This window comes from Halichoerus grypus, chromosome 5, assembly GCF_964656455.1.
Source record: "Halichoerus grypus chromosome 5, mHalGry1.hap1.1, whole genome shotgun sequence".
In the NCBI taxonomy this organism is placed as follows: domain Eukaryota; kingdom Metazoa; phylum Chordata; class Mammalia; order Carnivora; family Phocidae; genus Halichoerus; species Halichoerus grypus.
The window spans coordinates 4,551,182-4,575,128 of record NC_135716.1 but is presented as its reverse complement, the minus strand read 5'-3'; the positions used below and the strand labels follow the sequence as shown (position 1 = coordinate 4,575,128).

The 23,947-nt window shown below is 50.8% G+C and overlaps 1 protein-coding gene across 1 annotated transcript in view; it reads right to left on the bottom strand.

Moving 5' to 3' along the window:
- The window catches only part of COL22A1 (collagen type XXII alpha 1 chain), a 250,581-nt gene extending 232,935 nt beyond the window's left edge, over window positions 1-17,646 (bottom strand). Inside the window, exon 1 of the mRNA XM_078071952.1 lies at window positions 17,226-17,646. The gene's annotated coding sequence lies outside the window, so the exon portion shown is untranslated. The remainder of the gene's footprint in view (window positions 1-17,225) is intronic.
- Between the last annotated feature and the right edge of the window lie 6,301 nt (window positions 17,647-23,947).

The following is a 23,947-nucleotide window of genomic DNA, read 5'->3' as shown; positions in this document are numbered from 1 at the left end:
GGGTGTCTGTGCCCACCACCATCCCTCTCACCAGCCAGCTAGTTACCCCATCAGGGCCCAGGGAGGATTTGTGGAGTTAAAAATCCACAGTCTGGTTTTTCCCTCTAGAGAACAGGCCGGGGAGAGCATGCTGACCATGTGCACGGTGAGCGCGGTGCCGTTACCAACCCCCTCCCTGAGGTCTCAGCAGACCTGCAAGCTGCCCTGTTCCCCGACCTGGCCAGTGATGGACCTGGCGTGTGCCCATAGCACAGACAACGTCGCTCGGTGCAAGTGGCTCGTAATGGCAGGGATGGACTGGCGTCAGGCCCAGAGGACACCGGAGCCCACACTCTCTCCCACAGTCGCTGTTAACAAGGACCCCGCGCTTACGAAGCACCAGGAGCCACCTAGGGCTTCACAGGTAAGAACTCATTTAATCTGAACAACAGGTATCAGGAGGTGCGGTTTGCTGAGTAAGAAACTGAGCACAAAGGGCTTAGCAACCTGCCCAGGACTCCATACCTCGGAGCCGGGACGCAGTCCCAGGCAATGTGACCACAGGCCAGGCTCCTCATCACTCAGCAACGTTGCTTCTCTCGGGCTGTGGAACCCGGCTGGTGCAACACTTCCAACTTAGGCACAGAAACAATGTGAGAAACGGGCAAAGCATATAGTCAAAACCCAAATTCTGATCACCCAGTTCACAGGAAAGAAGAGAACAAGGACACCAGGGGGAAAGGCAGGGAAGAAACCTGATAATAACCAGAAGGAAGAGAAGCTGGCTAAATCAGTCTGTTCATTGATGTTTCAAATGGTGAGCTGACCTTACAGACCTGGGGGAAACCCTACTTGGCTATGGTATAGAACTCTTTCTGTATATATGTTTGTATTCAATTTGCTAATATTTTGTTGAGGACTTTTGCATCTATATTCATGAGAGATATTGGTCTTTTTCTTTTCTTGGAAGGTCTTTGCCTGGTTTGGGGAGGTAGAGTAACACTAGCTTCATGGGGTGAGGTAGGAAATGTTCCTTGCATTTTTATCCTCTGGAAGAGACTCTAGAGGACAGAATGGCCTTCTGCCCAGGAATATACATGGAGTGTTCACAACAAAATGCCCACTGAGGCAGGCAGGCCTGGTATGGGATCCCAGCTTTCTTCCTTAGCCGTATGAATGAGCATTGCAGCCCCATAAAAAGGGGGTGATTTCTACACCATCAGGGGTGCTGTGAGGGTTACACAACATGCTTTCTGCAAAGCACAGAGCACAGATGCTAAAATAGACCAAGTGTGCAGGAAAGGTGAGACTTGGGAGAGCCTGTCTCCCCACCTTCCCCAGCCCACCTCAGGTGGCAACCCCATCAAGCATGGGTGCCATGATTCTAGCTCTCTGTCTGTCTCCAGGCTCTGAGCTCTTTCCTGGGCTCAGCTGCCCAGCTGGCATGATGCAGGCCACACCCTGTCCCTGGGAGGCAGAGCCTGGCCATTAGTCTCCAAAAGTCCAGCAATTAATTTGCTGAGCTGAGTTCCTGCCACAAGCCAGCCCATTGCCATAGTAACCAGTGTTCCCTATCCAGGGCCCCAGAGAGAGGGGAGGGAAGACACTGAGCAGAACACAATTTAAAGGGAGAAAATGAGATCTGGCGCATTGGAGGGCAGCCCGGGCAGAGAGCGCACTGGGTCTGCACAGAGGGTCTGGCCACTGCCCACTGCGGGGAGGGGCTGGGGGACCGAGGGGCTGCTGACATGTTGCCAGGGTGACGGGCGATGCTCTGGGCAGGAATCCGCTGGAGCCATAAAAGCATGGCTCGGGGCGTCCAGACTGAGCTCTGAGCCTCGGGGGCTCACCTGCAGGGCTGCGGGGTGATGTCAGCTACACCTGCTGGTCAGATGGGGAGGAGGGAGCTGGGTGGCTTCCTCTCTGCCAGGGGAGCCAGGGAAGCACTGGAAAGCCTGAGTCCTGAATTCGAACCTGGCTTTGTGTGAGCTGGATCGAGTCCTCCTGGGTCAATAAATATGTACCGCGTATCTCCTGTACGCTGAGGATTATCAGGGGCGCTGGCTTCTCCCAGGGCAGCGAGCATCGTGATGAAGCTCCTCAACCAGAATCCCTGGGTTCAAATTCTTAAGAGCTGTGCAAACCAGGGGAGTCACTTCACCTCTCTGGACCTCAGCCCTTTCATGTAAGAGAGGGGATAACAATACCTATCTCACTGGAAGAATTAACTGAATCGCTACATGTACAAAACTTAGGATGATGCCTGACCAGAGTGAGTACTGAAGGCACATTATTTTTGTGATTTTCTAATCCTTTGTTTTCTGACCTATAAAATGGAAAGGAGATCCCCTCCTCCGTGGATCTGTAGAGGAGATGAGGCAATGAGTGGGGTTCTAAGCTTGTATAAAGCCAGATGTTGGCCAACAGGGCCACAAACAATGTTGAGGGGAGATTCTCGATCTAAGCTACTCAGCATTCAGCTGAGGGTGACTGCAGGGGGCACCGGGAATCGCACTGTTTTACCGTCTAATTCAAGTATGCCCTAAATGCATGTTAACACTGACTAAGCACCAGGCACGTAGGATAGGACACTCTGTCCAGAGATGGCAGCCTCATGGTGGAGACAGACAAGCAAGAAGATGCTTACATTTCCATGCAATCAGAGCTCTGCTAGAGGGAAGGACAAGCACCTACCTCGGGCCTGGGAGGTCAGCAAAGGCTTCCTGGAGGAGGTGACATCTGAGTTGAGCCTGGGAAGATGAGTGGGGAGTAGGCAGGAGGACAAGGGTTGCCTTCACCAGCGATGACCGGCCTCCCTTTGAGGAACATTCATGGGATAAGCAAGAAGTACAGTATTTTGGAGGAGGGAATGAAGGCTGAAGGAGAAGGTAGGGATTTGGGAAGAGGAAGGCATTTAAATTTGAGGAAAGAGTGTTCATAAAGACAGCCTAGGGACTTGTGTGGTGACCCAGAGAAAGCGGTCAGACTGCCTGGAGACTTCCTGAGACCAGTGGATGTTCTCATGCACGGGAGCAGCATCTACCCTGCGGAGACGGGTGGACGAAGCAGAGGGGCCAATGCGGAGGGGGGTGCAGCATCCAAAGAGACATAGACCACCTTCCCCAGGATGACCGCGGACGCCATGATATGCGTGACTGGCAGGGAGTGGAGGGAGAGAGGAGGATGTGGAGGAGGGGAGTCCAGATTCCCATTCTGAACACCTGGAGCCAGTCACTGCTGGTGGTGGGGATGAGGAGTTCCCACTGGACACACGGAATGAGTCTGAGGCACCTAGAAGGCAGCCAGATGGAGAAGTCAAAGACAGACACTTGAGTCTAGAGCTCAGAAGAGGAATCGGGGCTGGGGAGACCCCTGGAGATGAGCAGAGGGAGTGCAAGTCAGAGATCTGGGGTACGGTGTGTCGGCGAGGGGCTGAGGACAGGAGCCGATCTCTCCACCTCCCATGCCACGTGGGCCCCTTCTCATTGCCACACCTAGTAATCGAAGCGGGCACACAGGGCACCCCTGTATTTTTAGTCTGTTCTCTGATCCAGTATTCTTCAATGGTGAGAGCTCTGTGTGTGGTATTTTTAACTAAGCAACAATGACAATAAACCTCAAGAGAATGGAAAGACAAGCCACAGAGTAGGAGAAAATATCTGCAGAAGACCCAGCTGCTGAAGAACTGTGATCCAAAATATACAAAGAACTCTTGAAACTCAACAATAAGAAAACAAACAACCTGATTTAAAGAATGGGCCCGGGGCGCCTGGGTGGCTCAGTCGTTAAGCGTCTGCCTTCAGCTCAGGTCATGATCCCAGGGTCCTGGGATCAAGTCCCGCATCGGGCTCCCTGCTCCGCGGGAAACCTGCTTCTCCCTCTCCCACTCCCCCTGCTTGTGTTCCCTCTCTCGCTGTCTCTCTCTGTCAAATAAAATCTTTAAAAAAAAAAAAAAGAATGGGCCCATGTTCTGAACAGGCACGTCACCAAAGAAGATACACAGCCAGCCAGTAATCACGTGGAGAGATGCCCCACGCCACGTAGCATCAGAAAACCATAAAATAAAACTACATCCCACAACACACCTATGAAAATGGCCAAAGTCTGTGCACGGACAATACCAGATGCTGGTGAGGAAGCTCACTCATTGCTCGTGGGAACACAGAATGACGCAGCTACACGGGAAGAGAGTTTAGCAGTTTCTCACAAACTAAACATGCTCTTCCCATGTGGTCCAACAACCATGCTCCTTGGTATTTAGCCAAAGGAGCTGAAAACGTATGTCCACACTAAAAACCTGCATGTGGATGTGGACGGCAGCTGCATTCACAATTGCCCAAACCTGGAAGCATTCAAAATGTCCTTCTATAGGTGAACAGATCTGTAAACTGTGGTCCACCCAGACAAGGAAATATTATTCAGCACTCAAAAGAAATGAGCTCTCAGGCCATGAAAAGACATGGAAGGACCCTAAATCCTTATCAGTGAAAGAAGCCAATCTGAAAAGGCTGCACACCATAGGAGTCCAACTCCGTGACATTCTAGGAAAAGGCAAAATCATGGAGACCGTAAAGGGACCCATGGCTGCCAGGGGGCTGGCGTGGGGAAGGAGAGCACAGAGGACTCCTAGGGCAGTAAAAATATATGTCAAAACCTATAGAATGGCAGCTGATCCAACTGTCTGGGCGGTAACAATAAAACAACCTTACAAGGACACAGTCAGATACACGCAAACAGAACGGTGCTGGTTTCCGCTGCAACGTGTTCTCTCTTCATAACAAACTGGCAAAGGGGTGTCAAGTTCAGGAGAGTTACAGTATGTGCCCCGGATCACACAGCCAGGGAGTGACAGAACTGGGGTTCAATCCCAGGCCATCGTGAACCTAGATTTGGGGTCTGTTTCACTGGAGCAAAAAAGACCGGTCTCTGTCCTCTGACAACAGCAGCGCATGCCTGGGTGCCTGGAGGGAGGGGAGGCAAGAAGGAGCCCGTGCCTCCTGCAGTCTTTGGTCCTGCTAACGAGCAAGAACATCCGTCCAGTCCTGTGTCCTCCTCAGTAGCGCATCGCAAGATTTAAATGGAATCTGCTTAAACCCTACATCGCCAAAGCGCAGGATTCATCTGGCTGAAGGAGATGGAGCTGGAGTGAGGGATGTGGCCTCCTTCTTTATGCTTGGGGATTCAAAAATATTTCCTCTCTGTTGTTGGGTTTTTTTTTTCCCCTAAGAAGAGGCAGGATGCCAGTCATTTCTCTCCCAGTTGCTACAATTTGTGAATGAAACTCAAGCTCTGTCTATTCTTCAAACAACGCATATTTCTTAAACTGGCCCCCGGAGGACTTGGAAGGCGACCCTCACCCTGAAGCTGGCACCTGATGCTTCACTGTTCTGCATGGTCGGTGGAGTTGTTAATTTATTAACCCAGCAAGGATGCACCGCATCCCAGACCATGTGCCGGGCATTTTCTAATCATTCAATCAATATCCCTGTCTCCGCGGAGCATACTTTCTAGGAAAAGAGGAGAACGCGAAACAAGGAAACAAGTAAAGCAACAATACGGTTTCAGAGAAGAGCCGATTTGGGCACAACGGGATGAAGTGATAGATGTTGATTTGGGTAGGACAGTTTTTACACTTTGTTAAAAGGACAGTCTCCGATGTGGGGACATTGAACAGAGATCTGAATAACGGGAAGGAGCCAGCCATCCAGAAAGAGGGGTGTGGTGAGGGGTAAGAGGCCTCGCTCAGTTCCTGGATTCCTGAAACCAGCAGCCTGGGAAGTGGCCTCAGCCCTCAGATTCCCCCGTACCTCATGGTCTGCACATGCTCACAAGAACCCAATAAGGCCCCTACTGCACAAATATGATCCATAACCTCGTGGATGAATCCTGCCTCACTGCCTCTGGACAAAGCTCAGAGTGTCCCCCATCACAGACCTTCACGGGCTGGCTTGGACCCACCTCTCTGGCCTCCCCTCTGTCACCTGACTGCATGTCAGCTCGGCCCTATGTGACCTGTGACCCAGGGAGAAGGGAATGGGCGAGCTGGCAGTGTAGGAGCAGGGGAGGGGGCTGCCCACACCCCCATGATTCCATGGGGCATGAGTGAGTGAGGTCCCGAGTCATACCACAAAAGGGAGGCAGGCTTGGGTTGCTCGGTTGGTACCCAACCAAGGCAGCTGTTTGCACGACGAGGATGCTCCAGCTGTAAGCACCCCGAAGACGCTGCTGGGCAGAAACGCAAGGGGCAAGGTTACCGGCTGCCTCCAGAAGGAAATCGAGAGGTAAGTGGGAAGGACCATCCAAGGCGGACTGTGGGCCCTGGAATGTCAGTGCTTGGAGTTTTGTGCTATAAATAGCACGCAGGGAAATGCTCATCAACTTTGAATCATTTGCTCCGTTCCAGAAAGGTGCTGAATCTAAAGGGCTATAGGGGAGTTGGAAGAGAAGGGCCATAGAACTGGGCACCCTGAGACCGCTGCTGTCTGTCCTCCTCTGCGATCCTGCACCCCAGGGAATGTCTCCTGCCTGGTCCCACCTCTGCTTTAACCCTTCTAGACTCCCTTCTGCTGGAAGTAGAATTCACCTCTTGCTTTTGCCAAAAACTCCTCTCCCACGCTCCATTGTGTGGTTCATGGAAGGGGGCGCCATCCACCTGGCCAGTGGGGTGGCACCAGACCAGACTAGACCAGTGTAGAGACCACATCCTCCCGGATGCTGGAATATGACAAGGGTCAAGCATTTAAGTAAGCCGGGCCATCTCTGGGACCTCTGCTGGAGTTTCCAGAGAGAGGTACATTTCTACTCCAGGTGCCAAGTTTAGAGATGCTGAAGGCTGTCACGACACAAGGGACCCTGATGGAGAATGAAGCCGCATACGGCGGGGAACAAGATAAGATTCATCACTTGAGCACCGAACCCAGTGTTGCCCAAAGTCCAAAGGCACCAGAGCTGGCCTGCCCGAAGCAAACGCCTCCCCACCTTCACTTCTTAAACTCAAGCCAATTTGCACTGCGGTTCCTTCTCTTGCAAACCCCAGAGCAGGTGTGTGCTTAGGCAGGCCAGCAGGTACGGCCCCTGCTCTCTGGAACTCACCCAGCCTCCTGCACGCGGCGGCCCTGGTTCCTTCAACGTTGTCCTCACTCTACATCTTGCCTCCGCTTCCCCTCCTTTCAGCTCTGATTCTCAACCCAGTTTAGACAGGCTTTCCCGGAATGACCCTGTTCAACCTCTCCTCCAGGGCAGACTTCCAAAATCCATCTAGATCCCCCACCCTCCGTCCCTCCTAGGCCAACAGGGCAGCAGGGACAGGAGGCCGCCCTCCCTTCAGCCCATGCAAATCAAATGCTCTTTTTGCTCCATTAGCTAATTCCAACATCTCAGGGCTGCCACACCCCGTTCTTATTTCTTTCACATCTTCGGTGCTGAATTCTTCCCAATATTTTCTTCTTTCGTTTCTTCCTTTTCCCCCTCCGAATACACTGTCTTGGGGCATTTCACAAGAGACTGTCTCAGATTACAGGGTCCTGAGGACACAGAAAGATATTTCTGTTTAACTTATTTTGAGCAGAGTCTGGCCTGATGAAGCGATGGGTATAAATAGTGCTACAGCACCCACACTGATTATGGAGGTGCTGTCCCAGCAGGCTCCCCTTTTCCTAGGGGAGAATGATGAGGTCCTGGGCCGTGCGGAGCAGTTGGGTGCTTGGGAGAGCTGTGGACGGCATTTCACCCGCCTCCATCACTCCCTAGCTGCCTGATCTTGGTCCTGTCTCCCAGCTTCAGGGGCCGCGTCTGTAACAGGGGTAGGGGGGTTAACCTACTTCACCAGCTGAGGGGAGGCATTACCCAAGCTCAGCGCCCTAAAAGAATGGCCATAAAAATAAAAATTAAAGAAGCTGCAAGCACTCAACTGAAGGAAGTTATCATCACCAAAGAATCCTTTTCAGTATTTAATTCATGCCAACAGGGTCTCTACAAAACCACATAACCTGGATCGAGATTTCTGAGAGTGGTCCATCCCAACACTTGCCACGGCCCCAGGCTCCAGTCCCCGCTCTGCCCCTTTCGCGTGCACTCCAGTCTAGACGTCCTGGTAACCAGGCGCTCACAACTCCGCAAGGCACTATGCACACCTCTAATTTTAAAGTGAGGGAACAAGAGGGAGTTAGAGAGGCGTTAGCCATATTCAGATGAGGAAGCTGAGGCACGGGGCGGTTGCCAAGGGGGACCAAGCACTTGACTCCCCTTTCCCAGGGGAGCGTGCCCCCACCACGTGGGCTCCAGCAAGCAGGTTTTGGGTGTCCCCACCTTTAGAGACCCTGTAGTCTCTGATCCCCACTCGGCTGGAGGGCACACACTCCACACAAGCTCTGAGGACCGCTTCCCTTCTGAGAAGGAGACTCCTACATCTGGACCAGATTATAAATCCCCGTGTTATACTCTGAGTTTGCAAAGGGCTTGCTCACCCTCAGCACAGAGGTTACCGGACGAGACAGGTCTGTTCCTGTCATTTCCCACCTTCAAGTCTTCTCTTTGTGGCCCTTCTCAATTTGACCCCAATCTCCTTTTCCAGGTTCAGGGACCCCACACCTTACCTCATGAATCTTATTCTCCAACCTCAAATACTTTTCTTTCTTCCTCCAACACCCCAGTATTTTCTTTTCCTGTCTCTCTGACATTGCCTCGGAGATGCTTTCTTTTCCTTGCCAGGCAGACTCCTACTCATGCTCCAAAACCCAGCCTATGTGCTTTCTCCTCCAGGAAGCCTTCCCTGATTTCCCAAGCAAGGAGTGTGTCACTATCTTCTTTAGGCTTCCACACAAGTGGTATTAAAACTGACCTACTTAGGGGTGCCTGGCTGGCTCAGTCAGCAGAGCATGGGACTCTTGATCTCGAGGTTGTGAGTTTGAGCTCCACGTTGGGTATAGAGATTACTTAAAAATAAAAAATCTTTAAAAAAAATAAAATAAAATTGACCTACTTATTGGCCTGCCTTTTCCACTGAGCTCCTTAGACTCAGGGATTGTGTCTCTGGTCTCTCTTGTTCTGTGCCCAGATTGGTGACAGGCACATAGCAGGCCCTCCACGTTATCAATGTCACAGAAACAAACCAATCAATGAATGGGCTGAGTGTCTGAACTATATTTAGCTCTGTATTTCACTTAGATAATAATGGGAAGATCTCTTTTATGTTTTCTAAAAAAAAAAAAAAAATTTCTTTTTAAATAACCTAGAACCTTCTACTCCTGTGAAAGAGCAAGCCTGTGGATTCGCGCAGGAGTTATGGTCCTTGCCTATCCACTAAGAGTGTTTCTTTTCTTCCAAGGTACTGCCTCAGACCCCACCACGTCCCTGTCGTCCTGCAGGCACAAGCATGTGAGAAAGGTCAGGGATGCACGGGGACGCACCAGGCACGGAGGCTCTGCAGGATCAGCTTGCTTTCCGTTAGAGGGCTCCGAACTGTCGCAGTATGGGGCTCTCCAGCTCCGCTCCTAAAGGAGCCCGGGGCTTTGGATCGCCGTGCCGAGGTCCCAGGACAAAGCCGAGGGGAAGCCCCAGAATGTCTCCCCATCAAGGGGATCTGTGGGAGGAGCCCCCTTCATTTCCACTGCGCTGAGCGGTACCTGGCAAAGCCCAGTTTGTAAACACAGCCCGGGCATTCTCTGGTGGGAGTTTGCAGCAAGAGGGACAGGAGAAAAGCCTCTTGAAAAGTTTTGTTTGAGCAAAGGATGATCAAAAACCAGTCCTCTTTCCTTTTCACCTGAAAAACCCATCCAGGCGTGGCTGATGGAAACGTGACGATGTGGATTAACTCTCTCCCTCCCTCCCTCATTCACTTTTCCACTCGTGTATTTGCCTTCTCATTCATTCACAGTGCCTTGCTTTTCTGCGCTCCCTCCCCTCCCACCCACACAAGTGCTCGCTCATGCCACAAACACCGTATCCCCCGCCCATCCCAAAGCCACACCAGCGTCCCCAAGATGGAGACAAACAAGGCAGTGTGTCTGCCTCTGGGACCCTACACCATAGGGGGATGGCCCAAAGGAGAAACAAATAAAAACGGTGTGGTAAATTCTCTTTCCCCAAGACTCAGCTTAGGTGTTCTGGCTTCTGGAAGCCTTCCATGAAACCCCAACCCTGACAAGTCATGCTCTGACACAGAAGGGATGAGAAGAAGGGAGGGGAGCCGTGGGGAGCAGAGGCATCTGCTCTTATCTTGTCCTTAGACTGGTCTCTTAACCTCTCTAGGTCTCTCCGCGTACGTAAAGCAATGACTACATAGCTCTAGGATTGTTGCAGAAGTTACGGGGGTGGGGGCTGCATTTAACCACTCAGTGCTGGTGCTAGGAGTACTTGGTGTCTGGCAAGTGGTCGATTGCGGGGTGAAGTGTTCCTGTGTCCTCCCCAGCACAGAGCGCCTGAACCCTCACCCTTAGCACACCCAGCTGTCTGGTATCAGGGCTGTGCTGCATCCTCCTTCAGTCCCTAAGAACATCTAGCATTCAGAGCATGATAAATGGTAACTGGATGGACCCCTGCGGGAAGAGCTATTCTTTTAAGATTTTATTTATTTGAGAGAGAGAGAGAGAGAGAGCGCAGGAGCAGGGGGGAGGGGCAGGAGGAGGCTGACGCAGGGCTCGATCCCAGGACCCCAAGATCATGACCTGAGCCAAAGTCAGATGCTTAGGGCGCCTGGGTGGCTCAGTCGTTAAGCGTCTGCCTTCGGCTCAGGTCGTGATCCCAGGGTCCTGGGATCGAGGCCCGCATCGGGCTCCCTGCTCGGCAGGAAGCCTGCTTCTCGCTCTCCCACTCCCCCTGCTTGTGTTCCCTCTCTAGCTCTCTCTCTCTCTGTCAAATAAATAAATAAAATCTTTAAAAAAAAAAAAAAAAAAGTCAGATGCTTAAAAACCGGCTGAGCCATGCAGGTACTCTAGGAAGAGCTATTGTTAAATGACCAAAGATGCAAGGGATTTTAGATATTTATATTTACGTATATGATACACAGCTACTAAATCACTTTAGAGAGGGGGTGATCAAGTGGGTTCAGACACTTTCTTTCCTAGTCTAAGAACAAGCTAGTGTCGCTGAAGGGAAGTCCTGGGGCCTCTATGACCTTGTAAAGGTAGAAAATTGACCTACCAGGAGCTAAGGATGTCAGACCTACTCATCCATCAGAGATCCCAGGGCCCTAGGCTGACACTCAATATGCTATCAGAGCTCCTTCCCTGGGTTCTTGCAGAGAAATGTTCTATTTTAAAAAAAAAAAAAAAGCTTGTATTTATTTATTTGAGAGAGAGAAAGAGAACAAGCAGCGGGAGCTGCAGTGGGAGAGGGAGGAGCAGGCTCCCTGCTGAGCAGGGAGCCCGACAGGGGGCTCGATCCCAAGACCCTGGGATCATGACCTGAGCCAAAGGCAGACACTTAACCGACTGAGCCACCCAAGCACCCCTGCACAGAGATGTTCTAAATGGTGCTGGAAACCACACAGCTAGCAAACAGGAGGGCCAGATTCAGACCTGAGCCAGACCTACCCCCACCAACATGGCCCAGTCCCTGGGTTCAATGCGGGCCTCAACAACGCGCAGGTGCCAGAGCTGCCCTCCCTGAGCCACAGCTGTTGAGCACACCTGTGTGTGGGACACAGTGCCAGGTGGCGTAAATATCCCTATGACTTCTCCAGTACTGATATCTCACTCACTTAATTGTGACTTAAATTAAATTGTAATTTCATTAATTCAATACCTCTTATGTGCCCGGCACTTGATCAACACCATTTTGAAATGACTTTGTTCCACAAAGACTTGTTGAGTTCCCACTGTGCCCAGCATGTTGTAGACACTGGCAGTTCATAGATAAATAATGCGAAACCCGTGATCTCAAGGAATTCATTGCCTAGTGGCCGAAACAGACAAGCCCATAGTGGGTTACAGTAGCTGATGATGTGGAGCATCAGCAGCATGGGGTGCTGGGGTCGAAGAACCCAAGATGCACGGAGAGCCCAGGCTGACTTACCCACCACAGCTCGGGAGCAAGGAAAAAAAGTTAGGTTGCCATTAGGTGTTTCTCCTGAGGCCTGGAAACAATCTACCCAGGGCCACATTCTGTCCATCAGTTTTGCCAAAAGCAAATGGGGACCACTGCGCCACTGCCCAGTGGACTCACAGCAAGCATCAGACCAAGCAGAACAGAGTACAATTCAACCTTTCAATTATTGATGGAGTCCAGTCCTAGGAGCCAGACATTGTGCTACATAAACATGTTTTAGAATTCATTGTTATTGTTCCCAAACTGTTCAAACACTGGATTTTGATTGATGTGGATGTTTGGATATAATGTTGCAAAAGGCTATTTGCCACAATATTACTATGGGTTGGGGGCAGGGGATAACGGGGGGGGGGGGGGGGGGGGGGGGGGGGGGGGGGATGCAGGGGTTTGCTAATCCTTCCTCACTTGTAACAATGCGCTTTCATTACTTTTATAATTTAAACTATTCTAAGGAGAAAAAATTTTTTAAAAGTAAAAAGCACTTCTAAATGGTCTATTTGCCTCTTTGTATCAATTCCATACATTTACCTTATATACTCAGTCTGGAATTTTGGGCGAAGGCATGAGATTTGCCTAACACATGGGTTCAGATCCCAAATCTGTTGCAGCTTACTCATTGCAGGACCGTCCTAAGCCTCAGTTTGCCCATCTGCACACCCGGGAAGAGCAGAGCTAATTCACAACAGTAAATGGTGGAAGAATGCCAAGCACCCAGTCTGGTACCAGTTGGCACTCAATCTCAGATAGGCTCAGGGGCACATTATTTTTGTTTTCGGAAACAGGATTTAAATTATGCTAAGTAGCTCCAAAATCATGAAACAAGGACTGGCAGATGGAAGCAGTAAAGACAACTCTCATTTCAATAAAAGAAAGACTTTTTCACCAGATATTCAACAAGGCATTAGAGGCTGCCGTGGGAAGTGAGGACTCCTCTGCCCCTGGAGGGGGACCACAGGAAGGTGGGCAAACACCGGAGAGATGTGGGATGCACTCATCAGATAAGGAGATGGGGTGAGGTGGCTGGGATGCTCCTAGAACCTTCTTCAGGTGAAAGAGCTCTTAGAAGGAGGGATTATCTGGCAAAGACATATGCAGACACTCTGAATCCACAGTCACAAACAAGTTTGCAGTTGTTTTATTTTTAAGTGACACGTTCTTTTATTGTTTAGGTCCGTTTGCTTTTTCTTGTCTTTGTGGACTCAGGAGCATACTGTCGCCCAACAACCTGGCTACCAGGCAGTCAAGGCCAGCTCCAATGTCCTGGATCTGCCAGTACACAGAGCTGAGGCTTCTCCCTTGAGTGAGTTCCAACCAGAAGATGGTGTCAATTCCTTTTTTCCCCAATATTTTGTAATGAACCAAACTTTAAAAAAAATTAAAACGATACTCTCATCTCTACCAGAACATAGCCAGAATTAACTAGAAGGAGCCAGCTTCCAGGAACTGGGAGTACACTGCCTGAGGCACCTGGCCTCCGTCATGGGCAGCAGGAGGAGCTCGGTGGCCAGATAGCTTTGTCACAGAAGGATTCTAGCATCTTCAAGAGCACAGGGTTGGCAGGTCCAACCTCCCCAGATCCCTGGGTTATTTACCAAGACTTCCCTTATTTTGTGCTATGATGCTACCTGGCATTCAGCTTCTCATGAATGCTCAGTCCTGATACCGCCCAAAAACATGATCACGCCCACCTCCTTTGACCCAGAAACCCTATTCCTTGGGAATAATCAGAGCACAACATACGGCAACACGTGGGAAATCGCGTGCACAGAGATGCTCACTGCTGTAGCACGCGGGAATGGTTAGCTCACCCGCTTGAAGAAATTTTAAGAAGCAATACAAAATGGTACCAACCCTGCCCAACACACACGTACACACACGTGCTCAATGCCAAGTCCTGGGCAGGAAGACCAGAGGGCCAACCCCTCTGTGTGCCGGCACCTCATGAGACCTGTGTTTGAGACCCAGCTCTGTCTCTAAATAGGAAGCAGGCAAGTCCTTCATGTTTTCCTGGACTCTGTTTCCTCATCTGTACAATGGCGAAATTGCGCTTTTCCTCTCTTACCAATCTCGGTCTTCCTTGATTTTGTGGTTACTTTTGTCGGGCATCCTAGCATGGATCCAATACTTTTTTTTTTTTATGTTCCGTTATCCAACATATAGTACATCATTAGTTTTCGACGTAGTGTTCAACGATTCATTAGTTGGCTTATAACCCCCAGTGCTCATCACAACATGTACCCAATTCTTGAGTAGTGGACTGGCTAAAGAAATCCTCAAGGACCTTTCCCACCCTTAAAATGACTGTGGGCTCTTCTCATTTTCTGGTTCTCCTTGTAGGCCTGCATCCCTAACAATGCTCCATTCTGAGGGGAAGTCTTCCCAGCCTGAGGAAAAAGGCCTTTGTTGAAATGACAATGGGCTTTGATCCCCAGAAGTGGCTTTGAATCCTGACTCCGTGTATGCTCTCTCCCTGTCCTCAGGTAAGTGGTTCAAACACTGGTCTTCCGTTTCTTTGCTGATAAAACCGAATAGGAATGCTACCTAGAGCTCACCGGTCCTGGCCACTAGTGACCACACACCCAACCTGCGCTAGCCTTCCTCAGCAAGGGCACTGAAGGAAGAGAGGAGGCAGGAGGGGACTAGCCGAATTTTGAGGCTGAAAAGGAAGCCCTCAGGAAGTGCAGGATCTCAAGCTGGGAAAAAGACTTTAAAGGTCCACCAGGCCCAGCTCAGCCCTCTGCCAGCTATTTGAAATGGCAATCCAAGCTTGGTTGAAATACCTCCAGTATTGGGGGACCCTCTCCCCCTCCAATGAGTGGATCGCTTTGGTCCCTGCACAGCTCTCCCTCCTGGACTAGAATCCAGAGTCCAATAAAACTTCCCTCACCAGGACCTCCTATTTCCACCCTTTGGGAACGAAGACAGCAGGTCAGCTGCGTCTCCTACATGCCATTCCTGCACGCCACCACGACCACACAGCTTCTTGCCTCCATGCCAGATGACCTTTCTTGGGGTGGCAATTATCTTTCCACGTGAGCCATGGCTTCCGTTCCCAGGAATCCTGCTTTTTCTCCTCTGAAAGCATTTCTGCTTATCTGCACCCCTCTTAGAAAGGAATCAGAGTGGGGGAGATAGCCTGGATCATCTAGTGCAGAGCTGACAAACTCCGGGGTCCAAGGAGACCCCTGCTACTCACACAGACAAATGTGGACCAGCGGAGAGGGCACACCCCTCGCTAAAGTGGGTGGCCGCTCAGACCTTATGCAAGGAAGAAGTTGTCCTTTCTTCCCATTTTTCAAGAAAAACCAAAGTTTAAGACTTGTACATAAAGTCTGCTGAACAACTTACTGGCAAGTAATGAAATCAAATTTAAAACAACTCATGCAGCACCTGGGTGGCTCAGTTGGTTAAGCGTCTGCCTTTGGCTCAGGTCATGATCTCAGGGTCCTGGGATGGAGTCCAGCATCAGACTCCCTGCTCAGCAGGGAGCCTGCTTCTCCTCCTCCCTCTGTCTACTGCTCTGTCTACTTGTGCTCTCTCTCTCTCTCTGTCAAATAAATACATAAAAATCTTTAAAAAAATAAAATAAAAAATAAAACAACCTGTGAAACATTAAAACTCTGTGGCTGGATCAGCCCACGAGCTACTTATTTCACCATTCTGTGGATGCAGAGAAGCTTTTTTAAACACCTGATAAAATTTGGAAGCACCAGGAAAACCACTTACAAACTCCTGTTCTGATTGTTTTAAAGGCCCCATGGATCCCCTAGGGCCGCTCCTGCATTCCCAGAAAAGAAACCCGTCTTCTCTTCCAGTCTCTTGTCTGGCATTAGAGGCCCAACAACCAACCACAAGGTGACAATTTCCCAAAGTCACCGTCAGCTCTTCAGCAGCAGAGGGACAACAAAATCTAGGATGGGGTGGGGGGGTCTCTCTCTCCAGGGCTGACAAACACAGGCTGCTGAGACGTGGGGCATGCCTTCCACAAGCCCCGCTCTCCCAGAACTGTCTGTCTGCATCCCTTCCATGACCTCCACTTGCCATATGAGGACACTGAGGCTCCTGGGACAGTCTGGGAGCTCAGGCAGCCCCATAAAGCAACAGGGTTAGACGCTCCTGTCCTTCACCGGGCAGCCCACCCCTCTCAGCGGCCTCTGACCACACCGAAGCCCTAGAATTTAGAACTTTCCTGAAACAGTGCAATTAACTAAATAAACTAGAAGGGGTCCCAGGATTCCGCCCAAAGCCATGGCGTTCTCACGGGCTGTCTGGGATTTTGCTGGGCATATACCGTCAATGAGACCAACTGGGGGCTGGAATGGCCTGTGCAGAGACAGAGGGGACAGAGGTGCTGGCGCGGGCTCTGGAAGATGACCCAGTAGCAGGTTGAAGTTCTGGGGAGAGGGACCCAGCCCAGCGCTCCAGGACTGGCTGATGGGGCGGCCCCTTCTTCAAGGGATGCCTGGTAAGTGTGGCCCCTGGCATCTGAGTCTCCATGGGACTGGGGAGAAGTGGGGGCACATGGTCTTAGAACACCACTAATTCAAGTTACAACTTCATCACCCGGGACCGGAACCTCTGGCCCACTACATTGGAGAACAGACAGAAAAAAGGACAAAAACATCCCCCCCCCCCCAGGTTTGCAACCATTGAGAGAGGGATAATAAACTGCTCAGAAGGAAACAGATCTAAATTTAGACCAAAAAGGCAAAGTTCCCTGAAAATAATGCAAAACTACAGGTAAGCTGTTCTCTCTCTGCTGTTTTTCTTTTTCTTTCCTTTTCCCCACCTTTCTGGCTTTTACTCCAAATTTCTTACTGGAAAGTTGAAAGAGGCTGGGCGATCTCAACAACTTTTAACAGTAGCAGCTTGGAAAGAAGCCCCTGTATCCAACACACCCCAGTCATCTCTGGGCTCCTGCCTTCCCCAGCTGCTCACCTACAACCAGACAGGTAGCCTCTCACTGACTTTGCTTCATTTTACTCTGAAGTTGGCAAAGCACAGACCTGTCAGCTCAGGACCGAGGTCCCTCCCCAGAATGCTTGATGTTCAAGCCCCAGAAGGAAACAGCTCAGTCTGGAAAGGGCACTCTCCCCAGCTCCATGCACCCATGGCTCCTCCATCCTCCCCAAGGGGAGATGGGTCTAAGCCTGAAGCCCCATCACCTCCAGCAGCCTCCAGAGAAGAGACCCCGGCCTTACCTGGCAAGGGAGAAGCTCAAAGGGACACCAGCTGGGGTTCCAGTCCAGGGCGGGGATCCACTGGAAGCAGTGTCCAGAGAAGCAGCCAGCCCCAGGCAGCCCCCTCCTGGGGGGGGGGGATCCACTGACCAGCAAACCCGCTCACCGCCCCCCAAATGTAGCAATCTCAATCTCCAGACAAGACTTGTAATAAGTCTGGGGGCTTCCCCCAGGCCAGGGGTCCTGAGAAAGGCTAGTTTTAAAACCAATAACCAAAGAAACAGGGCAAAAAGGTAAGGCTTCGAACTTAGAAAATAAAACAGAAAGTGCTGGAGAACACAAAAATAAGGAAAGGGGAGACAGGTCCTCCGGGGAGAACTGCAGCGGCGGCCAGCCCAGCTGCTGCCCAAGAACAAAGCTGCTCGGTCCCCCCAGGGGCAAAGTGGCCGGGCGCTGAGAGCCCCCAGCTCGGAGCGCGGAGGGAGGAGCCAGCGGTGGGCGGGCTTGGGAGGAGGGCCGGTGGGAGGGGCGGCGGCGGCCGGGCGGGCGGCGGTCTGTGCCCTGGGGGGCGGGAGCCAAGCCGGCGGGAGGGTGCGCCCCTGCGGGAAGGGGCAGGGGCAGCCCGGCTTCCAGGCAGTAGAGAGGCTGCCCTAGGAAGCCTGGGACAGGGGCTGACAACTCCCTGTCCAGTTATAGACTCCACCGGATATTTTGGTCCCTTTAACAGCCTGGTCTGAAATAGCCCCCCCCCCATCCCCCACAAGGCAGCAGCTGTAGGCCAGTTTGGAAAGTTTAGAGGGGCAAGGGGTTGGGGGTGACTTTGCCGTGTGTCCTGCAAGGAGGGCCCCCCACCTGTTCCAGCAGCTACCTGTCTCTTCCTACAGGTGGCCCTGTTTGCTGGCTCTCTCTATGCCCTGGGGGAGGGGTGGATCCAGGTCCTCATTATTAGATGAGGACCTGGAAGTCCTGCAGAGCTTCAGTCACCTGCCAAGGTCTCTCAGAAGAGGGGGACAGGAGCCAGGTAGGTCTGATGAGAAGTGAGCAAAGATTTAAAAATAGAGTCAGCATTGCTAAGAGTCATGCCAACGGGTCAGAAGGATATTGAAGCAGGACCCATGTCTCTCTTTTGTATCAATGTTTGCAACACCACGAACTCAGGACTTTTGTCAATTGCACCTCCACCACCTTCTAGGAGACCTCCTTCTACGTTGGCCAGAATAGAGATAATATAATACCTGTTGGCTAAATTGCCAATCCTGTATCACATAGTTTGACTCTCTCCTTGCGTGGTTTGCCTTTATAAGCCTGCGCTCCTCATGGGGGCACATTTTCAACTTCAGTAGACTCTGTGTCTCTGGAATCGCAAATAAACACTTTTGCTTTAGGGCCTCTTTTTCTTGAGCCACAGAACACTTTCTGTTTCCTTTTATAGGGCTTCCCAACTAACCCGCAGCAGCAGAGAACCAACAGGTGCTGCCCCAGGGGGCTCCTCTACTTTTTCTTTCTGACCTCCTTTCCTAAAAATGGCCCAGGCCGGGGTATTTTGAACCAGATGAGAGCATGGCTTAATCCGGATGACCTCCTCCATCCCCTCCCCCCCACTCCGGAACAGGCTTCTGAATTCTGGGGCATCTCTGGCTGCCCGCTTAGTAGTGTTTAATAGACAGTATGGGGCAAACTTGTGAACACTCAGGGAATTCTCAGCAATCCAGCCGCTTTTTTCTCCTGCGTTATTTCCCACCTGCCCCGTGACAATTCACTCCGCACCTGGTTCCCGAGCGCCCGCTTGGTGCCCCGCAGGGTCAGGTGCGGTCTCAATGACGCAGAGGAGGTGTGCTGGTGAAAATAGATCCCGCTGTGGGACGCTGACGGGCTGAGACAGGTGCCCTACTTATCAGAGTCAAGGTAGGGTAGGGAAGAGGCACACTCGCTTCTCAGCTGTTACAAGGCCTGTGTGTGCCAGGACCATCCAGGTGCTGAGGGCGATTTGTTACCCAGTCGGGTTCTCGGCCCGACCACGGTAGAAACCAGGCCAGACCCAGAAGTTAAAGACACAGGCAAGGTTCTACTGGGGCCAGAGCTCCAGCAGAAGGGAGACACAGAACCAAGGGATAGTGCTCAGGGAGGCCTCCCCATACAGACCAGGGACCTGCACTTACAAAGTTCACGCTCAGGTTCCCAGGGTCAAATATGCTAATGAGGCAAAGGGTGGGGGGGAGTGCGTCCTCCTGATTGGTTGGAAGGGCCTTGTCCTGATTGGTCGATATCGGCAGACAACTCAGGCAGCCCCTTGGTGCTTTCTGGAGGCCAGGGCTTCTGTTTTAAGTGGGGCTTGTATGGGGCGTCACATTTTGGCCGCATCCTGATTCTGCTAAGACAAGTGGTTTAACAATAACTGCCAACAGGAGTCGTCCGAGGTGCACGATGTTTTTCACTTGGGGCTTGTTCCCATGGTGTTTAAATGTCTCAGAGTGCCGAGCCCAGGCGGGTTGCCTCTGCGCATCCTAGAGCACAGAAAGCCAGCACATCAGGAAGTAGACTGCCATATTGCATTACCGAGTGATCCTGAGCGCTGTGAAGGACACAGGTGGACGAGTCAGAGAATGAGGGAGGTAGCAAACTCTAGATCCACTACTGAGGAGGCAGAGACTAAAGAATGGGAGGTCCCCTTCCCCCTAGCCCCCTACACACCACCCCCATGTGAAAGAGAAGACCTTGGAGTTAGGGCTGGGGGGGTGGGCGGGAGGGTGGGTTATAGCCAAGGGCCAGGTGGTTGATGGGGGTGGAGAGGCCTGCAGAGGAGTGTGGACTTGAGCCTGGCGACCAGGAGTCCCTGACATGCTTTAGAGGGGCAGGGGCATGGCCAGGTGAGGCTTTGTAGAGCCCCTGGGCAGCGGTGGGGCGGGGCATGAGTCAGGGAGGCGAATTGGCAGACCACCTTGTCGCAGAGAGACAGCGCCCTAGGCTAGTCTGGAGGTGGGAGTTGGGTCGCTTTCAGCTCCCACTTGTAACCACAGGTAAATCTCCAATGGAGAGGGAGAATGGAGGGGGACTCAAGGTTCCATCCATAGAGGACTACAAGGTTGGATTTTTTAATTTAGTTCAACATTTGTTGAGAGCATACTAGAATCAGACACTGAGGATGCAAAGCTGGGTGGAGTAAGATCTGGGCCCTTGCAAGAAAATTAATGAAAGGAAAGCTCATTCAGATGGAGTCTGGAGCCGGAAGGGAAGCATGGGGGCGGGGAATCCTAGAAGTGTCAATTACAGGCTCCAACAGAAAAAGAGTTGGGGGAAAGAATTGTCAATTACAGACCCCCCACAGAGAAAGATGTACATTGCTTCTCCTACAAGAAATCCACCACCCCTGCAACTCAGCCCAAGAAACCTCACCACCCTGAACTCTTGTTCTTCTCCAGTGGACTTTGCTTCAAAACAGCCCCTGCCAACTTCTCCTTCTCTGCAAAATACCCTTCCTCTCCTTTTGTGTTGGACTTGCCTGTGGTTTTGCCCTAGCTTGCATGTCCTGAGTTGCAATCCTCTGTTATTCCTGAATAAATCTACTTTTGCTGGTATAATAACTTTTATTTTTAAGGTTAGCATCTTAAAGGAAATAAACATCTGGAGGGCAGAATGGGCTGTGAAAACGGCGGAAAATGTGTCACCCACTGTTGCAGCACCTGCACTGGTGAACTGGGAGACCCTAGCACGGATCAATGCGCTTATAGTTAACCAAACCACAGCATACACTTAAAAACGTATTAGGAAGGCGGATCTCATGTCAACTGTTACCACAATAAGATAACATTTTAAAAAATCTAAACCAGCCTCACATCTCTCTCTGCTCCCTTCTGGGTTTCGTGGTTTTTCAAAGACCCTGTCTGACAGCATATTTTATATTTACGTGTTTATTCTTTGTTTTCCCAGCCAGAAATGAGATCCAAGAGGGCAAGAAATTCTGTCATTGCTACAACCCTAAGACCGGGACAGTGCCTGGCCCAGGGCAGGGGAGAGCTGGTACATGGCCAACATACTCTTTGACTTGCTGTCTCCTTCAGAAACTCCTTAGCGTCTCCGAGAGAGAGCATAATAATAATAGTAATAATAATAATAATAATAGCAATATCAATGGCCATTGGGTGAGTACCTGTGTGCTAGATGCACTTGCAGACACTCGTGTACCCTATTTCTGATGGACGGCACATGGCAGAGATAATAAGGTCCTCATTTCATCAATCCACGAACAGAAGCTTGGAGGTGTTAGGGAACTTGACACAATTGTTCACCTGACTTCAAATCCAGTCTGTCTTCTTCCAAAAACTTACCCTTTCTTCTATAGCCCACCCTGAAAACGACTTGAAAAGTTTCCCATTAGCGCTGAGATCCTCTGATTTCCGAAAATTAGTTGCAATTGTCTGCTGAGAAATCAAATTCTGATTTCCTGGCAACTCGGAATCTCCTCCTCCTGGATCTTGCCCCCGCTGTTCCATTCGGAATAATTCAACCAGAGACTGAGTGGTGTGACCCTGCCAAATCCACTTAACCAATTCCTGGGCTGGTGTCATGCCTTGTGTGCCAACTCCGTGCCCTGGGCTTCCCTGCTTCAGAATCTGTTACATCAACATCAGCGACTCCCCTCCTAAGACTCCTGGGCACTGGGGAGGGGGGAGGGGATGAGGGGCTGCCCACGACCTCAGAGCTTCCCTGCTGGCCATCATCTTCTTAGTTGGCAGCACCTCAAGTGATAGACTTTCATTTTTCAGGTGAGGAAAGTGAGCTTCAGAGGTCAATTTGTTCTGAGAACTAGTAAAAGGCTGAGCAATTCCCTGATTTTGAAATCAATTAAATGGCAGGCAGTGATCAAAGACAACCAGAAGTAACAGTAATGAAAGTGACAACAATTATACTTCCAAGAATGTATTATTTACCAGCAAAGATATGTTCCCGAGAGAGTGTTCAAATCAGCATTGTGTATAAAAGTGAAAAATTGGCCATGGTCAAAATGTCCAGCAGTAGGGGATCGGTTAAACAAAGGATGGGAAGTTGCCCAAATGGTGATATACGGTTATGTTCCTTACAATGGGGGATGCTCGTGCTGTGTGGTTAAGTGGGAAAAATAAAACAGAGGAGTAAAACAGGGCTCCCCATTTCTCTCTCCAAAATTATTTATTGAAGAGATTCTTTTGTAGCTTTCCTAATATTTTCTATTCATTCAAAGATGTTTCGTCTGGTACAGACAGACACATCCTACTCTGTAAAATGAGAACATACTCTACACATCCTAGTCTGTTGCTTCAATCTTTTTTTGCCTAACGCTGTATCTGGGGCACCCGTCAATGTCAGTTCCTGTTTCTGTGAATGACCATGTTGCATTCCATCTGTTTGTACTCCTGTTCCACCAATATTAGATGCCCATCACAAGGCAGACAGCATGTGAAGAAGACTGTCTCTCAGTTTGCTGTATGCAAAGACCACAACTTCCTTCACAGTTCCTCAGCTGATAGATGGCGATGCCCACTTCTTTTTTCAGTTACAACCTGCTGCAATAAACATCTTTGTATGCATATCTCACTCTGTTCTTACCTGTATGTGCTTCTGGGAGCGATCCTAGAAGTGGCCCAGGGGACAAAGGATGATTTAAATTTTGATAGATATATTTTTTTCTTGGATGTGTAGAGCCTAAAAAGGAAATGCAGATTTTCTCCTTCCCAGGGCAAAAGCCACAGGGGCTTTGCAGATGTGAGGCTGATTTATAAACTGGTGTTTTAGGAAAGAGGGAAAAGGAAGGGAATCTCATGCATGCAGCATCTACTATATGCTCTGTCCTTTCATGGATGGTTGGACCCAGCCCACAAGTCATCTCTGTCATTGCTCAGAGGACACGTGATCAGTGCTCCATAAACATGCTTCGTGTGAACGAAAGAGTGAATACACAGAAGATAATGTTATCCCCACTGTAAAGAGGAGAAAACGGGAGCGTGGAGCGGTCTAAGTCTTGCTCAGTGCCCCACTGCCAGGGAGTGCTCACTGCTGCCCAACGGGCAATCTGTGTCCACATGTGGGCAGCCGGGAGGTGCAGAAACCAGAGCCAGGAGGCCAGCGAGGATGGATGGCTCGTGGGGTTGCCATCCTGTGATGGATGCCTCTGGAACAAGAGCTAGAAACGCAGGACAGAGAAATAATGAGTGTCTGTGCTTTCCAGAGACAGTCCCGACTACATGGGGCAGCATTATCTGTCCCTGTTGCTCAAGAAAAACAAATCCACTTTCCTAAATTACACGCCTCTGTCTTTATTACAGGGATTACACATCCTCCCCCATCTGCTCGGCAAGCATCCATTGTACTGGCGCTTTGCTCAGCGGTATCAATTATGTTGACAAACTGCCTGTGAGCGCTTGCCCAGCCCGGCTTTGCACTCACCCACCTTTGCTGAGAGTGGGAACGGCTCCGGCAAATATTTACAGGGCAAGACTAAGCTGGGGTGGGGGGGTTGCACACCCTGGGCCAGCCCAGACCCCAGGCTACCCAGACAAGGAGAGAGTTGGGAGGGGCCTCGTTTTGTTTCCCAGGGGTGGGGAGGGGGCCTCATCCGGAGTCTCGGAGAGAGGCCAACACCTCAGAATGTCACCCCCTTGAAGGACACAGGGCAGAGAGTTTAGAGACCATGCCTTGAATCCCTGTCCTGCCACTTACTTGACCACCTTGCCTGGGACAACACACCCATTCTCATCCTGACCCTTTAT